The following is a 25,075-nucleotide window of genomic DNA, read 5'->3' on the forward strand; positions in this document are numbered from 1 at the left end:
GAATGAGTGGCAGATATTGCTCAGTCTTTTCATGATCCATCCACTCTAGATGTGGATTTTAATTAAAAGTTCACTTTTATTCAGCCAAGCCGTATATGTTATAGGAAGTATATTCCCGTGAAAGACAGGGGTCCGGGGAAAGCCTGGGGACAATGCTGTGTTTGCCATTTCGGAGTTATTTGCTCCTTCTGGTGCTTTTGCTGCGTCTGGTACATTTGATTAAATATTGATCTCTGGCAAGTGCTCCTTTGTCACCTGTTCCCTTCATAGTTCAAATTCAGCGTTTCAGACCGACCTGGAAGAAAGCAACCACAGAACCGTAACCTGGAGACTTTGCGTAGCAAAGCATCCGGAATGCTGTATATTTCGCTTCTATTTTTTTTAAGCTGGCTTGGTTTTTGTAAAATATATTTTTAATGATTCCAGCGAGGAAGGGAGAGAGAGAGCGAGAGAGAGAGAGAGAAATATCAGTGATTAAATCATGGATCGGGTGCCTCCTGCACGCGCGATCGAGCCCGCAACCAGGGCAGGTGCCCCGACCAGGAATCAAACTGTGACCTCTTGGCTCACGGGTCGATGCTCAACCACTGCGTGCGTGCGTGCGTGTGCGTGTGTTTTGTTTGTTTGTTTTTGACTTAGGAATAGCTCTAAGAATGAACCGAAGTAAGCCTCCGGTCCGGACGCTGATGGTTGCCAGGCAACCGGTTCACTCTCTGAACGCGGTGGGGGTCATGTGACTAAACCGGAGGACGGTGGTCTGCAGCGGCCGAAACTATTAGCCTCTGAGCGGCATTGCCGAGGCAGGACTAGGTGCTGTGTTTTGGCCGCGCTGGGCCCCCGTCTCCGTCTCCAGGCTTCCACCTGGTCCGTTCAGGTTTCAGGCGCTGCGGGCGGGGGAGGTGTCCCCATCCTTATTGGCACCGGGGGAGATGGAGGTGCCAAGCACCGCTTGGTTCCGCAGGATTGATGCCCGAGAGTTTGGACTCTCAGATTTTGATATTTGATTTTCAGCCTGTAAAGGACCTGGCTTTTTTTTTTTTCCCCTGGAAAATGTGGTAGTGTAGTTTGATACCCCTCCCTGTTGCTATTTAGATAGAAAGTCCATCAATAAAGTGGTTGATAGTATTTTGGATAGCCGTGATTTCTACTGCAGCTGAATTCCACCGGCCAGAATTTTGGGAAATGTTTCCATTTAGGGCTGCGGAGACTTTTACTATTTTTTTTTTTTTTTTTGCTGGTTAATGTGAAGCCAACATTACTTAAGATCATTTTAGACTTGGATATTGATTTTTAATGTTTCAGACTTTTTCCCTCCTCCCCACTAGCTCCAGGAACACAGTTTCTCCACCTTGAATGCATCCTATTTTATTATTATTATTATTATTATTTTATTTTTAATTAAATCTTTATTGTTCAGATTATTACAGTTGTTGAATGCATCCTATTTTAAAGTGCTGTCATTGTTACTAGTATAAAACTTGCTGGCCTTTTTTACATTCCTGTGATGTACCCCACTCTTTTAAATTCAAGTTTTATTGAGCTGAAAACAACTTAACGCTGTTTGATTGATTTTTTAAAAAAACACACCAAACAGCAACAGCTGTTGAACTTTGCTTTTGAACTCCTCCTCCATGGAACTCCCCCTTTGAGACTCCAGACCCTCCTTCCTCCCAGGCTGTAGGTCAGGGTTCTGTGTCTGTTACAGAAATTCATTTGGCGAGTCACACAAAATAAGTCCAGGTCTGTTTTCCTTCCTGTGTGTTGTAAGTTACTTGGAATGTACCTCGTTGGTTTTCCGTACCCTAAAAATTACTAAATAAGGACATGAACAAAGATGTAGGAGGGGGAAAAAATCCAGTACCACGGAAATTCCTGTTAGCATTTAGTATTACTGCTCAACTCGGGCTGTTTTTAAAGCCCTGTAATTTCCCCCTTCAAGAATATGGCACTAGAGGTATAATTCTTTTTCTGTGTCAGCATTCTGATTTTTGAAGGAAGATTTTTTTTTTTTGGTGATAAACATTCGAATGATACCTAGACAGAAATTACCTAATGAAAAACCATCACCTATCTTCTAACCCCTGCAGGTTATAACCACCAACATCAATACTTTGATGACTTTTTTTATGACCTTCAAACCTATGCCTGTGAAATGCATATGTTTATTTCTCTATATATTTTCCCATGTATATCTGTATACAAACCACACAATGATAACTGTTTTATTTTTGGCTACATGTGCCATGTATTGCTTTAAAATTTTATATTTCCAACACCATTTGATATTGTCAGGGTTTTTTTTTTTTAATTTAATTCATTTTAGTAAGTACAGTGGCATCACCTAGTGGCATTAATTTGAATTTTCCTAACAGCTAAGGAATACTGAATCTCTTTCCTGTGCTCATGTGCCATGCATGTCTTTTCTTGGGTGAAATGTCTATTCAAGACTTTCCCATTATTTAATTAGATTTTTTCCTGTCTTACTATTTGGCTGCAGTGGTTCTCAACCTTCTGACTCTTTAAATATAGTTCCTCCCGTTGTGACCCAACCATAAAATTATTTTCGTTGCTACTTCATAACTGTAATGTTGCTACTGTGATGAATCGTCATGTAAATATCTGATATGCAGGATGGTCTTAAGCAACCCCTCTGAAAGGGTCATTCGACCGCCAAAGGGGTCGCGACCCACAAGTTGAGAACTGCTGTCTTAAATGGTTCTCTATATTTTCTAGATGTAAGTCCTTTGTCAGAAAGATAACTTGCAAATATTTTCACCGATTTCCTGTATTTTCACCTTGGCTTTTCAGCCTCTTAATATCTTTCACAGAGTGGAAGTTATTCATTTTGAATAAGTCCAATTTATCAATTTTTTTTCTTTTGTAGATTGTGCTTTTAGTGTCATATCTAAAATCTCTAAATTTAAGTCAACAAATTTTCTTGAAGTTTTACAGTTTAACATTTTAAATGTAAATAAATGGTCCACTTGGGTTTATTTTTGTATAAGGTGTGACATGTGAGTTGAGGTTGGGAGAGAGAGAGAGAGAGAGAGAGAGAGAGAGAGAGAGAGAGAGAGAGAGAGAATGTGTGTATTGGATGTACAGCCAACATCAACTATTTAAAAATTATTTTTTTACTGAATTCTTTTTATGCCTTTGTCAAAAATGTTTTGGCTATTTTTTTGTGTAGGTCCATTTACAAACTCTATTCTGTTCTATGGATATATGTCTCTATCCCCCTACAAACATGTTCTTTTCCAAAATTATGTTAGCTGCTTTAGTTACTTTGACTTTGCATACAAATTTTAGGATATGCTTGTTAACGTCTACAAAAAAAAGTTTGCTTAAATTTCATAGGAATTTCTTTACATCTATATATCCGTTTGGGAAGAATTGACACCTTTGCTATGTTGAATCATCCACTGTATGAACAAGGTTTCTCTTTCCACTGATTTTGGCTTTGTTTGATTTTTTTATTAGTGTTCTGCAATTTTCAGCATAAAAATCCCGCATACGTTTTGTTAGACTTACACCTAAGATTTTGTTGTTACTGTTTATAATATTGTGTGTTTTTTTAATTGTCATCTGAGGATATGTTTATTGTTTTTTTTGTTTTGTTTTTTTTTGAGAGAGGGAGAGAGAGAGAGAGCGGTAAATGTGAGAGAGAAACATTGATCGGTTGCCTCTCGTAGGCGAAATCGGAATCCAGGCATGAGCCCTGAAGGGGAATCAAACCCTGTGACCTTTCTGTGGTGAGTGTGGGGCCTGCAGGAGGCAGCCGATCAATGATTCTCTCATCACTGATGTTTCTGTTTCTCTCTCTCCCTCTCCCGTCCTCTCTGAAATCAATAAAGATATAAAAATCAATAAAAATAAAAACCGATGACGCCTTTACTTAACTTAATAAATGCAGTTATAAAAACTGTTTGAATGTGTGAGTACAGTAATAGTAGGAAACATCTATGGATCAGAGGCTGCAATATCACATTGCCATTTCCACGTCTCCTATTGACAAGTTTCCACGCAGGTGATCTTGCCAGAAGGTGACAGCAGACGATTTCGTACCAATTTCATCCATGTGCGCTTTCCCACCCGCGCGCGGGGTCCTGTCATGTGCACGTGTGGGTGGGAGGGATGCCTTGATCCTGAAATTCGTTGCAGGCGGCTCACAGCGCCACCTGGCGTCCACACGGGGGAGGGTCAAGGACAGTCTTAAAACTCAGAATCAGCAGCTGTGCAGAAAAGGAAACTCATTCAATATAATTTTTTATTTTTTATTGATTTCAGAGAGGAAGGGAGAGGGAGAGAGAGATAGAAACACCCATGATGAGAGAGAATCATGGATCAGCTGCCTCCTGCACGCCCCCTACTGGGGATGAAGCCCAAAACCCAGGCATGTGCCCTGACGGGGAATTGAACCCAGGACCCTTCAGGCTGCAGGCGGACACTCAACCACCGAGCCAGACCCGCCAGGGCCAATATGATTTGATTGTTACAGAAAGTTGGGAAATATTTACGGGACTGAAACAGCTCATGCAAGATTTGATATCCTAGCACCTTTCGCCTTTTCGTATATAATCTGGCACATAACATTTTTCTTGAATTGCCTGTTTTTAAATGCATAATGAAAATGGATTTTTTTTTAAATAGAAAAGCAGAAGGAATGGTAAAATGAACACCTATATCAAACCACCCGGTTTGAAATGATCAACACACTACTGGAGCAAACTCATCTATATCCACATGTGTGAAGTCGAGGATGTTAGAATAAATATGACCTTATGACATTGCTGCCTGCATGCTTACGAAATAAGGGTATTCTTTTTTTAAAATGTATTTATTGATTTTCAGAGAGGAAGAGAGAGAAACATTGATTGATTCTTGCATGTGCCCTGACCAGTGATCAAACCCATGACCTTGGTGTATAAGGACAATGCTCTAACCAACTGAGCTACCTGTAGGCCAGGGCAATAAGGGTATTCTTTTTAAATTTAAGCTTGTAGTGCTGCGGTTCTCAACCTGTGGGTCGCGACCCCTTTGGGGGTCGAACGACCCTTTCACAGGGGTCGCCTAAGACCATCAGAAAACACATATATAATTACATGTTGTTTTTGTGATTAACCACTATGCTTTAATTATATGTTCAATTTGTAACAGTGAAAATCCATCCTGCCTATCAGATATTTACATGACGATTCATAACAGCAGCAACATGACAGTGATGAAGTAGCAACAAAAAATAATTTCATGGTTGGGGGTCACCACAACATGAGGAACTGTATTTAAAGGGTCGCGGCATTAGGAAGGTTGAGAACCACTGTTTTAGTGTCTATACTTTTAATTGACTTCAGAGAGGACGGGGGAGGGAGATAGACACATCAATGATGGGAGAGGAGCACTGATGAGCCGCCTCCTGCACACTCCTTACTGGGGATCAAGCCTGCAACCTGGGCATGTGTCCTGCCTGGGAATCGAACCTCTGACCTCCTGGTTCCTACGTGGACGCCCAACCACTGAGCCACACCGGCCAGGCCATAGGGTGTTCCTGATAACCACAATACCTAGACCACTCCTAACCAAAAAAAAAATGAGGGGGATGGTTCCCTAGGACCATGATTCCAGGTCTGCGTGTCTCTAACTGCCCATACCCACGCCCCCCCTCACCTCCACCCTCACCCCCCCGCCCCAGCCAGGATGCGATACAAAACGTTGAAATTTATGTCCCCAGAATTCTTGCTCATTTTAGCGCGATCTCCCCAACACCATCCCCCGCTTTAACTATGGAGAGGCCTTGCCCAGTGCACTTTTTTTTTGTCTCCCCTGACACGCCCCCCCTTCGGCTTCCCTGGGGCCTCCAGGAATTTCTCTTCCAGGCTCCGCAACCCCCAAAGCCAGCAGGGGTGGGCGCCTCCTGCGCACGCGCAGACGGCCTCCCCGAGCGAGCTCAACCCATTGCCCCCTCCCAGCGTCGCCCATCCACCCGAGGGCGGGGCCTGCCGGACACAGGGCGTCCGGGCCCCGCGGGGGCCACCGGCCTCCTCTCCGCCGGGGGGTCGGCTGCACCGGGGCGGGGAGGCCCGCTGTCCGCGCTGGGGCTGGGGCCGGTTTGGAGAACCCGCTCCGGAGCCGCCCTGCCTGCTGTCTGTCCCCCTCCAGGCCGGTGCTGTCACAGGTATTCCTTCTCGCTTTTCCGCGTTCGCGTGCAGACCTGCCTCAGCTGTACAGACGCGCATGGCTGCAGATGACACAAGTCGGGTCTACGGCCAGCTCCCTCTGTTTTGCATGGTGTACACCTTTCTCTTCCCCCCCCACCCGCAATGCATTCATAATCATTTTTCTTTAAAAAAAATTAATGACTTTTATTGGGGTGACAGGGGTTCCTAGGATTAGGGGGGCTTTTACGGGGACAAGTCTATTATAGCCGGCATCGTCTGTATATTGATTGCATGGCGTGCCTCATCATATTTCTCCCGTTAGGGTCATCTTTTCAGACGTCTCTCTTCACTACATTGCATGGTTGTTATTATTATTATTATTGTTGTTGTTGTTGTTGTTGTTAGTTATTTTGGAAAGGCAGACAAGGCACGGTCCCTGTTGGGAGTGTTTTCCAGAAATTGCACGTATCCACCTCTCTGGTCATTTCGCTGATTCATTGATGTCTATTGTTCCAGGCTCAACCTTTGACCCCTCTCGGACATAGGTCTTTGGGAACAGGCTGTTTGCGGGGTGACCTCCGTCGGCGTCCAACGGGGAATGCCTCCCGTGAAACCAAGAGACCCAGCCCACCCGTGTGGCTCAGTGGTTGAGCATCCACCCATGAATCCGGAGGTCAGGGTTTGGTTCCCCATCAGGGCACAAGCCCGGGTTGCGGGCTGGATCCCCAGGATGGGGGTGGGCGTGCAGGAGGCAGCCCATCAATGATTCTCTCTCGTCATTGATGTTTCTGTCCCTCTCCCTCCCTCTCTCAAAAGTCAATATAGATCTATATCTATATCTATGTCTATGTCTATGTCTATGTCTATGTCTATGTCTATGTCTATGTCTATGTCTATATCTATATCTATAACAAGAGACACAAAAGCAGCCTTTGGGTAGAAGCAATTCAAGGCTCCCATGAGCACACTAGGACCTACTTGGGGTCTTTAACGTGAAAGGCACCAGTGCCAGCAGGTTTCCGTAGAAAGAAACACACCCTCTAACAAGGAAGCAGCCTTAACAGGGGCATCTCTGAGACGCAGTAGCCTGTGTCTGCTATGCAAGCGATGCAATCCTCGAATTAATGGCCATAAAAACTATTCGGGAGGGACCCTTTGTTCTGGGCTTATGATGATGTGAGCAACCAACAGAGCAAACCCGTGCTCCCTTGATGGGTGCGTTTACTCCAAAGGGTATGTCCGCAGTCAGGAGCTCTGCGAGGTGGGGTGTGGGGTGAACACTCTATCTACAGACTCTAAAGGTCAGGTCTCAGGAAAAAAATTACTCCTCATCGTCACTCTATGAGACCATCAACCTTAATTTTTAAAAAATATGTCTTTATTGGTTTTATTATTACTTTCGAAAATATATTTTTGTTGATTTCAGAGAGGAAGGGAGAGGGAGGAACAGAAACATCGATGATGAGAGAGAACCATCAATTGGCCGCCTCCTGCAACCCAGGCACGCGCCCTTGACCAGAATCGAACCCGGGACCCCTCAGTCCACAGGCCGACGCTCTATCCACTGAGCCAAACCAGCTAGGGCTGTTTTTATTGATTTTAGAAGGGCGATGGAGAGAGAGAGATAGAAACATCAGTGATGAGAGAGAATCACTGATTGGATGCCTTCTGCATACCGCCCCCCTCTCCCCCCCCCGACCCCAATGGAGATTGAGCTGTAACCTGGACATGTGCCCTGACTGGGAATTGAAACATGGCCTCCTGATTCATAAGTCGGTGCTCAACCACTGAGCCATACTGGTCGGACAAGACCTTTGTATTCTTATTTTATTTTTGTTTAATCCTCACCCAAGGAAATTATTTCCATTGATTTTTTTTTAGGGAGAGTAAAAAGGAGGGAGAGAGAGAGTCTAAGGGACAGGAAGGACAGAGGGAGGAAGGGAGGGAAAGAGAGACATCGATGTAGAGTGACACATCAACTGGTTGCCTCCTGAATGTGCCCCACCAAGGTGGAGATTGGACCTGCAACCCAGGTATGTGCCCTTGACCAGGAATCGAACCCTGGACCCTTTGGTGCGAGGGCTGATGCTCAAACCCCTGAGCTACAACGGCCAGGGCAAGCCCTCTGTCTTTTTTGCCGTCAAGAGGTGAAAGGGTGGAAGGCCATGTTCCGATGACTTTCTCATGACTTTGCCTTTTCCTCCTGCACTTCCCCCCCCCCTAGTTCTGTGACCCGCGTCTCCGTGGCCCCATGATGCTCCCAGCAACCCTGTCTGCATGCGAGCTGGCACGGCGCCCCCCATCTTATCGCCGGACTCAGAGGACAATGATGAAGTTCACCAAGGTAGGTCTTTTCCTATTTTTTGTTTTTTTTGTGTGTGTGAATCCTCACCAAAGGATATTTTTCCATTGATTTTTTCAGAGAGAGTGGAAGAGAGAGGGAAAGACAGAAAGAAATATCGACGCGAGAGAAACACATCGATTGGTTGCCTCCTGCACGCGGCCCGGGCCAGGGAGGAGCCTGCAACTGAGGTACGTGCCCTTGGCCGGAATAGGACCTGGGACCCTTCGGTCCGCAGGCCGACGCTCTGTCCACTGAGCCATACCGGCCAGGGCCCGAGGTAGGTCTTGCGCGAACAGTGTGCAGAGTCTGTCACCCTCTCGTCGTCTGTATCCCGGCCACTCCAGGCAGGGCCCCATCCCAGTGCTGCTTCCAGCTCGACACGCTCCTAAGAAGCTGGTGAAACAGGAACCTAGGGGACTGACCGAGGCTTTCCTGTTTCTACCGTTTACTAGACCCAAGGCTGCCAGCCATGCGATTTTTAAAAATATACTTTTATTGATTTCAGAGAAGGGAGGGAGGGAGATATATATATATATATATATATATATATATATATATATATATATATATATATATATAGAGAGAGAGAGAGAGAGAGAGAGAGAGAGAGAAATATCAAGGATGAGACAGAATCATTGATGGCTGCCAGCCATGTTTTAAAGACATGATTTTGTTATAAGCTCCATGCCAGTAACAACAGTGGCCCCCTCATAAAGATTTGAGGGGCCCTGGCCGGTTTGGCTCAGTGCATAGAGGGTCAGTTTGTGGACTGAAGGGTCCCGGGTTCGATTCCGGTCAAGGGCACGTACCTCAGTGGCAGGCTCGGTCCCGGCCCTAGTCCAGGCCCGTTCAGAAGGCGACCAGTTGATGTGTCTCTGTCACACCAGTGTTTCTCCCCTCTTCCACTTTCTCTAAAAATCAATGGAAAAATATCCTCAGGTGAGGATTAACCAGGGAAAAAAAAGATTTGTGGGAATTAAATGTGTAGATAGCACTTGTTTATACTCAAGACATATTTTAGCCGAAACCGGTTTGGCTCAGTGGATGGAGCGTCGGCCTGCGGACTGAGGGGTCCCGGGTTCGATTCCGGTCGGGGGCATGTACCTGGGTTGCGGGCGCATCCCCGGTGGGAGGTGTGCAGGAGGCAACTGATCGATGTTTCTCCCTCATCGATGTTTCTAACTCTCTCTCTCTCTCCCTTCCTCTCTGTAAAAAATCAATAAAATATATTTTTTAAAAAAAGACATATTTTACTTTAAAAATATATTTTTATTGATTTGAGAAAGGAAGGGAGAGGGAGAGAGAGATAGAAACATCAGTGATGAGAGAGAATCGTTGATCAGCAGCCTCCTGCACACCTCCCACCGGGGGTCGAGCCTGCCACCCAGGCATGTGCCCCCGACCGGAATCGAACCCGGGACCCTTTAGTCCGCAGGTCAACGCTCTATCCACTGAGCCAAACCAGCTAGGGCTCAAGACATACTTTAGTGTTAATGTCAGGGAGGTGTCTCTGAAGCTGGTGAGCAGCAGTACAGAACAGAAATGCCGCAGAGGCCCTAACCGGTTTGGCTCAGTGGATAGAGCGTCGGCCTGCAGACTAAAGGGTCCCAGGTTTGATTCCAGTCAAGGGCATGTACCTTGGTTGTGGGCACATCCCCAGTGGGGTGTGTGCAGGAGGCAGCTGATGGATGTTTCTCTCTCATCGATGTTTCTAACTCTCTATCCCTCTCCCTTCCTCTCTGTAAAAAATCAATAAAATATATTTATTTAAAAAAAAAAAAGAAAAAAGAAAAAGCCGCAGAGCACAAACTGGCTACTGCTTACTTCTTGGTTTTTGGATCAGGAGTCAGGAGGAAACCACCCCCACCTCCCCTGGAGAGATTCTGAACGTAGAATCAGAATAGCCATCTCGCCCAGCCTGTGTGGCTCAGTGGTTGAGCATCACCCTGTGCACCAAGAGGTCTCTGGTTTGATTCTCAGTCAGGGCACGTGCCCGGGTTGCAGGCTCCATCCCTGATTGGCGGGGAGGTGCAGGAGGCAGCCGATCAATGTGTCTCTCTCATCCATGCTTCTGTCTCTCCCTCTCCTTTCCTATGTCTCTAAACATCAATTTAAAAAGCATCAAAAAAAAAAAGTGAACATTTAAAGGAAAAAAAGACAGAATAGCCACCCGGACAGAGGGACATGGGGAACTGGGTCTGGGACTCCCCGCGTAGAAACCCCGACTGCTAACATGCGTCTTGTGGAGTCACTCCAGGGGACAGAACCCGAGCTAAGACTCAGCCCCGCGCTGCTGTGGGACATTCACGGAGAGTTCCGAGAACCGTGCTCAACAGACAGTAAGATACCAGTGGGTATCAGCCACAGTATTCAGATCCAGATGGATTCTGACCTCTCCGTTTCAAAATACCACATCAAGACCCCTTTTTTCCCCACCTCTATTTATTTTTTTATTTAAAATATATTTTATTGATTTTTTTTACAGAGAGGAAGGGAGAGGGATAGAGAGTTAGAAACATCGATGAGAGAGAAACATTGATCAGCTGCCTCCTGCACACCCCCTACTGGGGATGTGCCCACAACCAAGGTACATGCCCGTGACCGGAATCGAACCTGGGACCCTTCAGTCCGCAGGCTGACGCTCTATCCACTGAGCTAAACCGGTTAGGGCTCTATTTATTTATTTTTTTGTTACTCCGCACCCAACGATATTTTCCCATTGATTTTTAGAGAGAATGGAAGGGAGAGGGAGAGACAGAGAGAAACATCGATATGAGAGAGACACATTGACTGATTGCCTCCTGCACCTCCTGGACAAGGTACATCTGTGCCCTTGGCCAGAATCGAACCCGGGTCCCTTCAGTCCGAGGGTCAGTGCTCTACCCATTGAGCCAAACGGGCTGCGGCCACATCAAGACTCTTGTCACTATTTTCCAGATCAGAAATCTGAGGCACGGGTGGGTGGGTGAAGACACTTGCCCGAAGCCACACAGACAATGGCCGGACTGGACCAACAGCCCAGCAGCCAGACTCCACACGGCTCATGCCTCAGTATGAAAGCCCAGTGGCCAATGGCACGTAAGTAGCAAAAAACCCCAAACAAATCGGGAATGTTAAATGTTTTATCTGCCTGCCTCCTCCCCAGGGCTCTTTGGCAGCACATTCTTTGGACACCACACTGAGAAGTGGCCTTGGTATCTCACCTTTGGCCTGGTGACAATACAACTCTCCAAATACTCTCTCTGCAGGGGGGATGGCCTCGAGCTGTGACCTATAGTAGCAAGTGGCAGCCCCCCCCCCCAAAAAAATCAAAGAACCCATTATATGGTGCCCACTGACATGCCCACATTTTAAAAGTGGAACATGAGATCCAAAAGTGCTAACCCTATTTGTAACATTTCGGGGGGGCACTACTGATTAAAGAAGGAAAGAACAAAAGTAAGGACATGGATACCATAACCCATTTCTTTTTAAGTTGGGTTTATTCAGCTCACATTCATCTTTTTTTCCAGTAGATAGTTCAGTGTATTTCAACACATGCATCCAGGCATGCAAGCACAACCAGCATTCAGATCCAGAACATTTTTCATCATCCCCCAAATTTCTGTTGTGTCCCTTTGTAGTTTATCCCTATGTTGATCATTTTTTCTTTTCTCCCTTTAAAATATATATATATTTTTTAAATTGATTTTAGAGAGGAAGGGAGAGGGAGAGAGAGAGATAGAAACATCCATGATGAGAGAGAATCATTGATCAGCTGCCTCCTGCACGCCCCCTACTGGGGATCGAGCCCGCAACCCCGGGCATATGCCCTTGACCAGAATCGAACCCAGGACCCTTCAGTCCACAGGCCGACGCTCTATCTACTAAGCCAAACGAGGTAGGGCTGTAGATCATATTTCTGATGCTCTTGTAAAATATAATTTAGCTTCTCTACCCAGTTATTCACTAGTATTGGTATATGTGAAGACAATTGAGTTTGACCCATTCGTTTTTGGAAAACTAAAAAAAAAAAAAAAAATTGAGTGACAGTTTTATGGCATGTGAGGATTGCCTCCTGTGTGGCCTGGATACATGAACAGCAAAGATCCAGTGTCTCCTTCACATGAGCCATCAGTCAAGTAGAGATTTAAAGCAGCAACGGAAATCAGACTAGACGTGCATTAGCGAGGACCCTGTGTTACTCTGTCGCAAGCCACAGGATGTACTGCTATGCAACCGGAATTTAAGGGGTCGTTGAAGGTTTCCTGGAGGAAGCAATTTATGATTGAATACATAAAGGATAAGTAGCAGAAGCCACACACATCAGCGCTAGGGACGACGGAATACGGACTGACTTGTATTCACAGAGGGACCAGCGAATGCATAGAAGTCGAAAGATCTGAGATACCACGTGGCAAGTAGCCATTTCAGAACCCCTGACGAAAGCTGGAAATGCATGCTGCCTGGGCTAGGTTTTTGTAGGATTTTATTACATGTTAACGTGTTGGGATTTTATAGTGGTTTTTTGTTTGTTTGTTTGTTTGGTTGGTTGGTTTGGTTTCATCAGGGTCTGATTACTAGGACCACAGCTGGTGTAATTAAAATGAGAGTTTGGGAATCGTATACATTTTTTAAAAGATATTTTTATTGATTTCAGGGGAAAGGAGGGGAGAGAGAGAAACATCAACGATGAAAGAGAGTCGTTGATCGGATGCCTCCTGCACACCACTCTCTGGGCATCGAACCCACAACCCGGGCATGTGCCCTTGACCCGAATCGAACCTGGGACCTGTCAGTCTGCAGGCCAACGCTCTACCCACTGAACCACACCAGCTAGGGCAGTCTTGTACACTTTAAAGGGGGAAAATACAGTTTAGAGCAGCGGTTCTCAACCTGTGGGTCGCAACCCCTTTGGGGGTCACACGACCCTTTCACAGGGGTCTCCTAAGACCATCTGGAAAGCACATATATAATGACATGTTGTTTTTGTGATGAATCACTGTTTTTTCATGATGTTCAATTTGTAACAATGAAATTGGGGGTCCCCACCACATGAGGAACCGTGTGAAAGGGTCACGGCATCAGGAAGGTTGAGAACCGCTGGTTTAGAGTCAAACTCTTTGAGGCAACTGAAGAGTACGGGGTGGGGGAAACGAGAGAGAAAGCAAGCCTCAGGCTGGCCCCAGAAAAACGGAGTGTTTTCAGGGGAACGGCCTTGCTTTGCTGGAGTCGGACTTCCTAGAAGGAGGCAGTCCAGCTCCCAACACAGGTTACTTCTCCTCTTAAAACTCCCCTTCTCAGATTTCAGACGTCCTTGCTCTGCTGTTTCTGGGGGGGAATCAGGGACCCCCGGACTCACAGCGCCATCTAGCATCGGGAAAGATGGGAGGCCGGGGACAAGGGAGCTAAAAAGTTCAGGGGGAAAAAAAAAAAAGATGGGATCCGGGAGCCAGAAATGCCTGTGTTCACTGGAGCAGGGGGTTTAAATACAGGGCGCCCCCGCCCCCCCAAAAATGTATGCACACTTTGAATAATTATGAATTCCAGTGGGTTCAAGCTGAAAATAAGGAAACATCCATGGAGCTATCAGCTGTTTACGCTTTTTGGGGGGGAGACACCCTATATATATTTATTTCAAAAGTGAAACTTAAAAAGGAAGTGACACTTAATGCCTCATTTCTGCAGGAGGCGGAGGGGGTGAGGTGGGAGAAACGTGATCTCTAATTATTCTCAGTAAAGACTCAGGGAAACCTGGCCCCAGTCCACTTTACAGCTTCTGCTTGTCCCTGAAGAGTTAAAGGAGGGTGGGCGCGCATGCTGCTGGTTTGATGCACTGACTTCATTCACCGGTAGGGGCGCGCCGGCGTGTGTTACGGTGAACACTCACGTACACGGCGCACATAAGCTCGTAACACTAGTTCCGCCCTGTGTTTACAAACACCGTTTCCCTCTCCGGTCTCCCTCTCTATATAGCGAAAGCCCTGCTGGGATATTGTTTAAAACGTCCGGCCTGCAGTCCGATCGGGTGGAGCGGCGGCCCCCGAGAGCCCGCGGATCGCACCCTGGCCGCGCGGACAGCGGCCAGAGCGGCCGGCCTGTCGCCGCTGTCTGCGCGCGGCCATGGCGCGAGTGCCGCCGGCTCGCTCGCTCGCTCGCAGTGCACGGCGGGAAGGTCACGTAGCTCGCAGGCCAGCCGCAGCGCCAGGGGCGGGTCCTGTGCGAGTCCGCCGGGAGTGGGCGGGGCCGGGAGGCGTGCAGCGTCCTTTCTTTTCCCTTCCGGTTTCCGTTTCCGCCATCTTCTTCCGGTCCCTTCTCCTTAAGGCACCGGTGGGGATTTCCTGTGGGTCGTTTGCGCCGCAAAAAAACTTTAAAAATAAAAGTATTCTCCTCTCCAATAACTTCCCTCTCTAGGCTACGTATCATCGTTTTCATTCTAGCTTTTAAACTTTGTGTTAACCTCGGTGTTTTTTTTTTTTGTTTCTTTTGTGTGTGTGTGTTTCTTTTTCTTTCCGAAAAACTATGTCCCGGGGCGTTTCCCCGTTTTATTGTTAGCAAGCATTTGCCTAAAACCGTAAATGCCTGCCCTTCCTTTAAAAACAGGAACCGCTTTCCCGTTTGTTTAGCGCCTTCACTGGGAAGGTTGAAATAGTTCTCATATTTCTGAACTCGAGGTCTTTCCTGTGGGAAAGCAGTTTTTGTAATCTTCATCATTTTTAGCCTGCCGTTAAGATGCTTAATTGATTCTCTAATTTTAAAATTTTTTTTCCAAGAAAACATCTATCTTTCATATGAGGGGCTTTTAGGGCCTTCAAGTGAGACTCTCCCCCCGCCCCCCCAACACACACACACACTCCAGTTTCCGTGTTCACATCAGGCGTCATTTTTTTAAAAATTGTGCAGGTTTGGCAAAGTTTCACAACCTTTCAAACGGCAGTTGGGCCTTGCTCTGCCCTGGGTGCCCCTGTGTCTTCCTCTCCCTTTGCTCTCGCGGTGAAACGGATTACTCAGCCGCCTCCCCAATGTCTCCCCAATGTCACCCCAATTTCACCCCAATTTCTCCCCAATGTACCCCCCTTGGTGCCCCTCAGGTTTACCACGTGACCCTTCCTGTTCTGGCTTCCCTTTTCCTTTTTAAAAATGTCCCCCAAACTGTAATTCCAAGGCTGGAAATTTGGGGTGGTTTTTTTTTTTTCCTGTAAAGGACCAGATATTACATATTTTTACTGATTGATTGATTTCAGAGAGGGAGAGGGGGAGAGACGCATCAGCGATGAGAAACAATCATGGGTCAGCTGCCTCCTGCACGCCCCCCACTGGGGATGGAGCCACAACCCCGGCCTGTGCCCTTGACTGGATTCGAACCCGGGACCCTTCAGTGCGCAGGCCGACGCTCTGTCCGCTGAGCCACGCCGGCCAGGGCCGGTGTTGCATGCGTGGGGGGACCTCCTGGTCTCTGTGCCAGGTGCTCCCCTCTGCAGTGGCTACGTGGAAGCAGCCGTGGGCCACACGTACCCAGAGGGCGCGGCTGTGGTTCCAGCAGAGCTGGAGCATCAACGGCCTGATTTGATCAATAAAAAGGTCGTGTCCGACCCTGGAGGTTAATCTCAGCTCCTTGCTTATTCTGGTTAAACGACACTGTCGTGTATCCAGCCTCGGAAGTCATGCATATTTTGATTTTTTTTTGTTAATTATTTTGAGTTTATCTGCGTTCCGTGCTGTATGAGGAAATGTCTAGGCAATATGACAGAAGGTGGGGGGTGGGAGAGGCCGGGGAGAGGTCAAGGGGGGGGGGTGCGGAAAGGAGACATGTAGTACTTTAATCAATAAAGGATTTAAATTCAAGAATATTACAGAAGGTAAGGGGAAGGGAGAGATCCCCATCCGACATAAAGACACTATGGTCTGCTATACGGATTAGTTGGGTCTACTGTTCCATCCCCTGGTATTTTTTTAAAGTATACTCTTTTTTTTTTTTTTTTTTTTTTTTTTTTTTTTTTTTAGATATGTTGGTGGTAGTGTTAAAGAAATAATTCAGTGACAAAGACGGGAAGGCCGACTGTATTCAGGACCATTGTAATAGGTACAGTGGCCAATGCAATGGGGCTTTACAGTAAAGGAGAAAGATTAGGCTCAATCCCAAATATGGCAAAGGCAAGTGAGAATTGATAGCCAAGGAGTAGGGTGAGAGTCAGCATATAAAATATCACAAGCCCGGCCGGTGTGGCTCCGTGGTTGAGCTTCAACCTATGAACCAGGAGGTCAGGGTTCGATTCCCCGTCAGGGCACAGGCCCGGGTTGCAGGCTCGATCCCCAGCGTGGGGCGTGAAGGAGGCAGCTGATCCATGATTCTCTCTCATCATGGGTGTTTTTTTCTCTCTCTCTCTCCCCATCCCTTCCTCTCTGAAATCAATTAAAAAATATATTTTTAAAAAATATACCAAAAAAAAAAAAAACATTACTAAGAGGAAACAGGAGTAAGAGAGGTTCTGGCAACATCGACCTAACAGGATTCCTGCTGAAGGCAGATTGGGCTCATCAGACACAAACTGGGGGGGAAGGAGGAGGAGGAGGAGGAGGAGTTGGAGTTGTTGTTGTTTGATTGGATATTGAGGATGGTCAGTCATCTGGGGTGGGAGTCTCTGGCAAAGAAAGTGCCTTCGCAGGGTTCTTGCTAAAATTAGGTTTTATAAGGAAGTGCATGCTAGTCGCTGGGACGAAGGGGAAGTTTCAGGGGCCTGAGGAGGAGTTTCGTCGAGCAGCGGTTTTTGTCAGTAACCAAAAAGAAAGAAGATGGAAAAGAAAAATAGTGTGATTTTATTTTTCAGTTAAGGAAATTCTCTGATACCAATGATTCCAGAAATTGATCAATGCTGTATACTACCACTGTTCTTTTTGAAATAGATTATTTTATTGATTGATTGATTTTTTAGAGAGACAGAGGAAAGGGAGAGAGAGAGAGAGAGGGAGAGAGAGAGAGAGAGAGAGAGAGAGTGTGTTGCTGTTCCACTTATTCATGCATTCATTGGTTGATGTGGTCAGAGGGTAGAAAGAGAGAAGAATAAAAATAATGAGGGGTTGGCCCCAGGGTCTTGGAACTACAACCCCTCCCAGGGGAGGAGAAAGTTTTCCTACTCATTGTTTTTTTTGTGTGTGACCTCCCTTAGCTGCCGCTGTCACCATGACAACAGGGAGATCTCCTGATTTGGGAGGGAGAGATTGGAGAAAAGAAAGGCAGGCGGGGAGAGGGGGGAGGGAAACTGTGATCCCTGAACTTTTAATCCTCAGGCTCCAACGAGAGGGCTTTTCACCACCAGTACTCACTCACTTCTGGGTTTCTCGATGCGTTAAGTTCAGGCTAGGAGATACACACAGGACAGAAAAGAAAACGCAGCGCCAACTGTTTCAGTAGTTCCTTTTTTTAAAAATATATTTTTTTGATTTTTTTTTTTACAGAAAGAAAGGGAGAGGGATAGAGAGTTAGAAACCTCGATGAGAGAGAAACATCCATCAGCTGCCTCCTGCACACCTCCTACTGGGGATGTGCCTGTAACCAAGGTACATGCCCTTGACCAGAATCGAACCTGGGACCCTTCAGTCTGCAGGCCGACGCTCCATCCACTGAGCCAAACCGGCCAGGGCAGTAGTTCCTTTTTAAAAAAACATTTTTATTGATTTCAGAGAAGAATAGAGAGGGAGAGAGAAACAGAAGCATCCGTGATGAGAGAGAATCATTGACCAGCTGCCTCCTGCACACTAGACACTGGGGATCGAGCCCCCAACCCAGGCACGTGCCCTGACCAGGAATTGAACGGTGACCTCCTGGTTCATAGGTTGATGCTCAACCACTGAGCCACACCGGCCAGGCCCTGTCAGTAGTTCTTCGCAATCCAGTGTTCTTCCTCTTTCTCCTGTTGATTTATGGCCTGAGAGATATATTCTGCCAAACCTGGAGGTGTTTCTTTTTCAGGGCCGGGGATTGAATAGTTACTTTCAGAGTCTCCCAACTCTTGTCGCTCCCTTCAGTGGGAGAGACGCGGCTGCTGTGCTCGCCTCATCTTACCCTTCTGGCTGCGTTAAGTTCAGGCTTGTCACTGACAGACTCCCCAGCCAGGTTCATCAGGAAAGGAACCCTGAAGGCTGAGTGTCCCACCTTCTCAATTCGGGCCAAAGACATATCTAATTCACGTTCACAAAGTTATATTCAAAAAACATCATGTGGCTCAGGGGTTGAGCGTCGACCGAGGAACCAGGAGGTCACCGTTCGATTCCCGGTCAGGGCACAGGCCCGGGTTGGGGGCTCGATCCCCAGTGTGGGGCGTGCAGGAGGCAGCCGATCCATGGTTCTCTCTCATCATTGACGTTTCTATCTCTCTCTCCCTCTCCCTTCCTCTCTGAAATCAATAAAAAATATATATTTTAAAAAATCATCATGTGAAACCCAACTTCTTCATTTTGGTATATAGGACTTTCCATTCAGCTTTTTTATTTATATGTATTTTATTTTATTTTTACATGCAATAAACATTAATATCTCAAAAACAGTTTTAAATATAACAAAGTCACATGCAATAAACGTGAACATTTCAAGAAAAGCTATTTTAAATATGTTACATGCAATGAAAATATGTCCATTCAGTTTTAATCTATTCATATGTGAATTTCAAACTATGTTTATAACGATGTTATTTGAATAAGAATGCCACACCTTCAGTAGCAGCTACAGATGTTAGTAAACGTTCTCTCTTTTAGTATTTCTCTCTTTTATACAGTAATTTCTAAAAATACATCTGTATTTGTCTGGGGCCGGCATTGAGCCAGAGGCAAGAACGCTCTTGGGTAGACGTTCAAATTGGAGGAGAATTCCCCACGTGATGGCTCCGACGTGGAGACCAGAATCCTCTTAGAGAAGAGAGGAGACCTGGGCTGCAGGGAGATGCTGATGGGAGCGAGACAGGTGAGGCCGGCAGGCACGGGGCGGGCCTTTTACAAGACCTTAAACCTCACTGCATATAAGCCCAACCAATGGACACAGACAACAGAGGGGCCAGGGCATGAGTGGGGGGAGGGGTTATGGGGGGGATGAGGTCACATATGTAATACCTTAATCAATAAAGAGATTAACAATTGGAAAAAAAAAACCTCACTGGCACCTGCATCCCGCGGTGCGCCTCTCCTCTTAGGGGCTCGTTGCTTTCCCGACACAAACCTCGGGTTAACCGCCCTTGTCCCCGCAGAAGGCTGTCTCCATATGCTGTTGGGCGGACGCGCCCATAGCAGAGCTAACATCATGGGGGGCACCCCAGCAGGGCCGGCTTCTGTGAAATCCTTCATCGTTCTCAGCTTCCTGGTGTCCTCTTCTTCCCTCCCTCCCCACGGCCCCTCTTTCTGGGCTTGTCGCCTCTAGAACCGAGATTCTCCCGGCCAGGCTCCACGGAGCCCTCCTGTCCATCCACACCTCGCCTGGCCTGTGAGGCTGTGGACCAACATGAAAGATTTCTAAGAGCTCAAGCTGCACCCCTAGATGGACCCTGGGGCCCCCTGAAGTGCCTGCCTGGGAAAACTCAGCCTAAACAGGTTACTGTGGCCCCCGCCAGCTCCTGGTGGTAGGACCCTGTCCGCCGGCCTGCCAACTGGCAGATGTAAAAGGCAGTGCTGTTAACCAGGGTCAGCAAGCGGCGCCCCAGCCCCAGGACCTGTATTATCACCGGACGTTTGCACCTTCTGAAGACGGCAGGAGCCTGACGTCAGTGTGTGCTGGTTCACACACCCAGGTACGTCCCGTGTGGGCCCACCCTCTTTCCCGCCTAACTTTTCACTTCCCAGACTCCTGAATCCCCCACTCACCTCCCTCCCTATTGGCTCCTTCTCTCCTTTTATTTTTTGAATATATTTTTATTAATTTCAGAGAGGAAGGGAGGAGGAGAGGGAAAGAGAAACATCAGTGATGAGAGAGAACCATGGATCGGCTGCCTCCTGCACGCCCCACACTGGGGATCGAGCCTGTGCCCTGACCGGGAATCGAACCGTGACCTCCAGGTTCATAGGTCGACGCTCAACCACTGAGCCACGCTGGCCGGGCTCATTTTCTCCTTTTAAAAGGCTCTGTTGCTCTAAAAAAGCTTTTAATTTTGATGTAGTCCCATTTGTTTATTTTTTCGTTGGTTCCCATTGCCCTAGGAGCTGTATCGGTAAAGAGATTGCTTTGGCATCTGTCCGAGATTTTGCTGCCTGTGGATTCCTCCAATATTTTTGTGCTTTCCTAGCTTATGTTTAAGTCCTTTATCCATTTTGAGTTTATTTTTGTGTATGGTATACGTTGGTGGTCTAGTCTGCCCCAAGAAACTAGAAACACCAATCAGAAAGGCTATATGCACCCCTATGTTCATTGCAGCACAATTCACCATAGCAAAGATTTGGAAACAGCCTAAGTGCCCATCAGCAGAGGAGTGGATTAGAAAACTGTGGTCCATCCACACAATGGAATGCTACGCTGCTGTAAAAAAAGAAGGAGTTCTTACCATTCGCAGCAGCATGGATGGACCTGGGGAGCGTTATGCTAAGCGAAATAAGCCAGTCGGAGAAACATAAATATCCCATGATCTCACTCATTTATGGAATATGATGAACAACATAAACTGATGAACAAAAGCAGATCCAGAGACAGAGAAGCATCGATCAGACCGTCAAACCTCAGAGGGAAGGTAGGGGAGGGTGGGGGTAAGGGGGAGAGATCAACCAAAGGACTTGTGTGCAAGCAGATAGGCCTAACCAATGGACACAGACACCCGGGGGGTGAGGGCATGAGAGGGGAGGGGCGGCGGGGGGCGGGGGGAATGGGGGGATCAGGACACATATCTAATACCTTAATCAATAAAGGAAAAAGTAAATAAAAGGCTCTGTCACCTCTGAGCAAATCCACGTGGAGCTCAGGCCCCACTGGACTCTTTCCCGGTTGCCATAGTACATGCCCGATAAAACCCGTCCTGACCGCTTACCCTGGTGTGTGGCTTTTCTAGCTGACAGCGACCTGGCTCCGCTCGGATCTGCATCGGACCCCCACTGGGCGCGCCGGCGTGACCACTGGACGTCTCGGCGGCAGAGCGGGCTCGGTCTCACCCTCCCGCCTCCTCACTCCCGCTCGGTCCTGTGTCTGGCGGTGAGTCCGGCTCCTGAGCCGGGGCTCTGTCCGTTCCTCATCCTGAGGATGCTCTCGGACACCCGGGTAGGGCCTCAGACATCCTGAAACGGTGTTTTCTAGAATTGAAGCTCTTCCTGGCGCCCTCTTCCTTGTGGGGTCCATCATGCCCTGACCGCTGGGCTGGAGAAAATTAGTTCTCCTGCCTGTATTTTATTTTATTTTATTTTATTTATTTTTTTTAGATGTATTTTAAAAAATGGAGATATAACACTGTGTTAGCGTTAGGTGGGAGCATACGAGTATGAGCACATATATGTTTACAGTGTGAAATGATTATCAGTCACACGTTTCGCTAACGGCCGTCAGCAAAAATCGTTACACACGTGTGTGTGTGTGTGTGTGTGTGTGTGTGTGTGTGTGTGTGTGTGTTTTCTTAGGATGAGAACTTTTTGCTGTTGCTAATCCTCAACCACGGGTATTTTCCTGTTGATTTTATTTGGAGAAAGTGGAAGGTAGAGGGAGACACCGAGAGGGAAACATCGATGTGAGAGAGACGCAGCGATTGGTTGCCTCCCTCACACGCCTTGACCAGGGCCAGGAACCGAGGCTGCAAGCCAGGTACGTGCCGTGACCGGAATAGACACTGGGCCCTTGCTGAAACCGGTTTGGCTCAGTGGAGAGAGCGTCGGCCTGCAGACTGAAGGGTCCCAGGTTCGATTCCGGTCAAGGGCATGTACCTGGGTTGTGGGCACATCCCCAGTAGGAGATGTGCAGGAGGCAGCTGATCGATGTTTCTCTCTCATCGATGTTTCCAGCTCTCTATCTCTCTCCCTTCCTCTTTGTAAAAAATCAATAAAAATTTTTTTTAATTTTTTAATTTTTTAAATATTTTTATTGATTTTTTTACAGAGAGGAAGGGGGAGGGATAGAGAGTTGGAAACATCGATGAGAGAGAAACATCGATCAGCTGCCTCCTGCACACTCCCCACTGGGGATGTGCCCGCAACCAAGGCACATGCCCTTGACGAATCGAACCTGGGACCCCTCAGTCCGCAGGCCGACGCTCTATCCACTGAGCCAAACTGGTCAGGGCTAAAAGAAATTTTTTTTTTTAAGAAACTGGGACCTTTCAGTCTACAGGCCAATGCTCGACCCACTGAGCCAAACCGGCCAGGGCGTGATGAGAACGTTTGAGATGTGCTCTCTTAACGTTCAGATTCACAGTGCAGTGGTGTTAGCTATCGTCACCATGCTGCACGTTGCAGCCCAGGACTTGTATCATAACTGGAAGCTTGTACCTTCTACCTTCACCCATTCTAACCCCCCGCCCCCACCTCTGGCAACCACCAATCTGTTCTCTGTTTGGTTTTTAAACATTTTTTTTTTTAATTCCGCATCTAAGTGAGATCGTACAGTATCTCCCGGGCCCCTGACTTATTTCACTTGCAATGCCTTTGAGGCCCGTCCACTTCTTGTTACAAATGGCAGGATTTCCTTCTTTTTTTCTTTTTTAAATATATTTTATTGATTTTTTTACAGAGAGGAAGGGAGAGGGATAGAGAGTTAGAAACATCGATGAGAGAGAAACATCCATTAGCTGCCTCCTGCACACTCCCTACTGGGGATGTGCCCGCAACCCAGGTACATGCCCTTGACTGGAATCGAACCTGGGACCCTTCAGTCCACAGGCCGACGCTCTATCCACTGAGCCACACCGGTTAGGGGAGGATTTCCCTCTTTTCATGACAATAATACACACGCACACACACATGCGCGCACACACACACACAATCACCCATGAGTGGACATTAGGTTGCTCCCATGTCTTGGCTGCAGTGCACATGGGGGTGCACAGAGCTTTCTGAGGTGGTGCCTTTCACTTTTTCCAGATATGTTCCCAGAAGGAGCATTACTACATCATATGGTAGTTCCATTTTATAAAAATATATTTTTATTGATTTCAGAGAGGAAGGGAGAGGGACAGAGAGAAAGAGAAACATCAACGATGAGAGAGAATCACTGATCGGCTGCCTCCTGCATGCCCCCCACTGGGGATCGAGCCCGCCACCCAGGCACGTGCCCTGACCGGGAATCAAACAGTGACCTCCTGGTTCCTAGGTCCGTGCTCAACCACTGAGCCACACCAGCCGGGCTTAGTCTGATTTCTTCCTCAACTTCTGACCGTAACAGTGTATCAAGTCCAGTTCCCACCTCCTAGGTCCAGGCAGCAGGAAGCCACCCTCGTCATGGACCGGCGGGAAGGAAACCCCGGGGACGGAAACAGCCGTGCAGACCTCAGCCAAGGACATGGAGACGTGGGCTGTGAGGTGACACGCCCCGGAGGTGAGGTGATGAGGGGGCTGCCGGCCTCCCCGGGTGAGAGAAAGTGTCATTGATCGAACGCGGGAGGCTTCTGGGAAGGCATTTGCCGGAACAGTAGGTGCCTGTGGGTCTCAGGGGATGTGAGCATTGAAGTGACTCGAGCGCAGTAACCAGGTGGGCCCAGCAGCAGCCGCTGGAGGCCCCGGAGGCAGAGTGTGCGACCCTCTGCTGCCGTTGACTCAGTTTCTTCTCCTCCTCTTTCCGCTGCTGCGGCACAACACGCCCGATCGGAAGGACGACGCGATGTGGCCAGATCCGCTCACCTCCGTCCTTGCGGTCGCCGACGCTGCGCCAGTCCCTCCTGGTCACCCAGGTACGTGGTGCGGCCTCTGAGTCACTCCTCACCCGGGTGCAGGCACAGACAGTGGCTTCACAGCAGCCCTCACGGCCCAGGCCCCATGTGGGGACCCACACGTGTGCTGTCCGTGTCAGGTAAGTGCTCACCAGCAGGGAATAACCACAGATGGGTTCAGAGACGCCCTGCACGCAACACACATGCACCTGAGACAGGTTTGCTTCGGAGAGGTGGACGCCAAAGGCCACTCACGGAGTGTAGGGGCAGGAAGCACTGCGTCTACGGAGACAACACCAGTTTTAAAAACTTAACGAGGAGATTCAGAATTATTTGTGCACATTTATTTTCCTAAAACACAGCTGCACAGGTCACAGGAAGAGAGGAGGGGCTTGACCCACCAGCTAGCACTGAGAATAAGTTTGTGAAAGACACTGCCAGAGAGCAGGGGCTTACCGGAGTGACTGGTATTGAGAAGAAGGTTGTTGAAGTGACTGGCAGAGTGCTGAGGCTTGTCCAAGTGATGGGCATTGAGGAGGGGCTAGTCCAAATGTCTGGCATTGAGAGTGATATTGTCCTAGGGACTGGCAGAGAGATGGGGCTTGTCCATGTGACTGGCATTGACGTGGGTCTTATGCAAATGACGCATTGAGAAGACGGTTGTCCCAATAACTTGTCATTGAGAAGGGGCTTTTCCAAGTGACTGGCATTGAGAAGGAGCTTGTGTAAATGATCGGCATTTAGAAGAAAGTTGTCCAAGTGACTGGCAAAGAGCACGGGATAAC

General features: G+C 47.7%; 3 long non-coding RNA genes across 3 annotated transcripts in view; all 3 read left to right on the plus strand.

Annotated features, from left to right (window-relative positions):
* The first annotated feature begins 6,570 nt into the window (after positions 1-6,570).
* LOC132222962 (uncharacterized) lies at positions 6,571-12,196 on the plus strand. Its single transcript, XR_009450344.1, has 3 exons — positions 6,571-6,825; positions 8,377-8,496; positions 11,434-12,196. It is a non-coding gene; the product is annotated as an uncharacterized LOC132222962 (long non-coding RNA).
* A 1,365-nt stretch (positions 12,197-13,561) lies between these two features.
* LOC132222961 (uncharacterized) overlaps positions 13,562-25,075 on the plus strand; it is a 157,553-nt gene continuing 146,039 nt past the window's right edge. The window contains exon 1 of the long non-coding RNA XR_009450343.1: positions 13,562-13,588. This is a non-coding gene — a long non-coding RNA (uncharacterized LOC132222961). The remainder of the gene's footprint in view (positions 13,589-25,075) is intronic.
* Positions 19,081-24,308, plus strand: LOC132222963 (uncharacterized). The gene is made up of 3 exons (XR_009450345.1): positions 19,081-19,432; positions 19,883-20,249; positions 23,835-24,308. It is a non-coding gene; the product is annotated as an uncharacterized LOC132222963 (long non-coding RNA).

Source organism: Myotis daubentonii, chromosome 21, assembly GCF_963259705.1.
Source record: "Myotis daubentonii chromosome 21, mMyoDau2.1, whole genome shotgun sequence".
NCBI classification, from domain to species: domain Eukaryota; kingdom Metazoa; phylum Chordata; class Mammalia; order Chiroptera; family Vespertilionidae; genus Myotis; species Myotis daubentonii.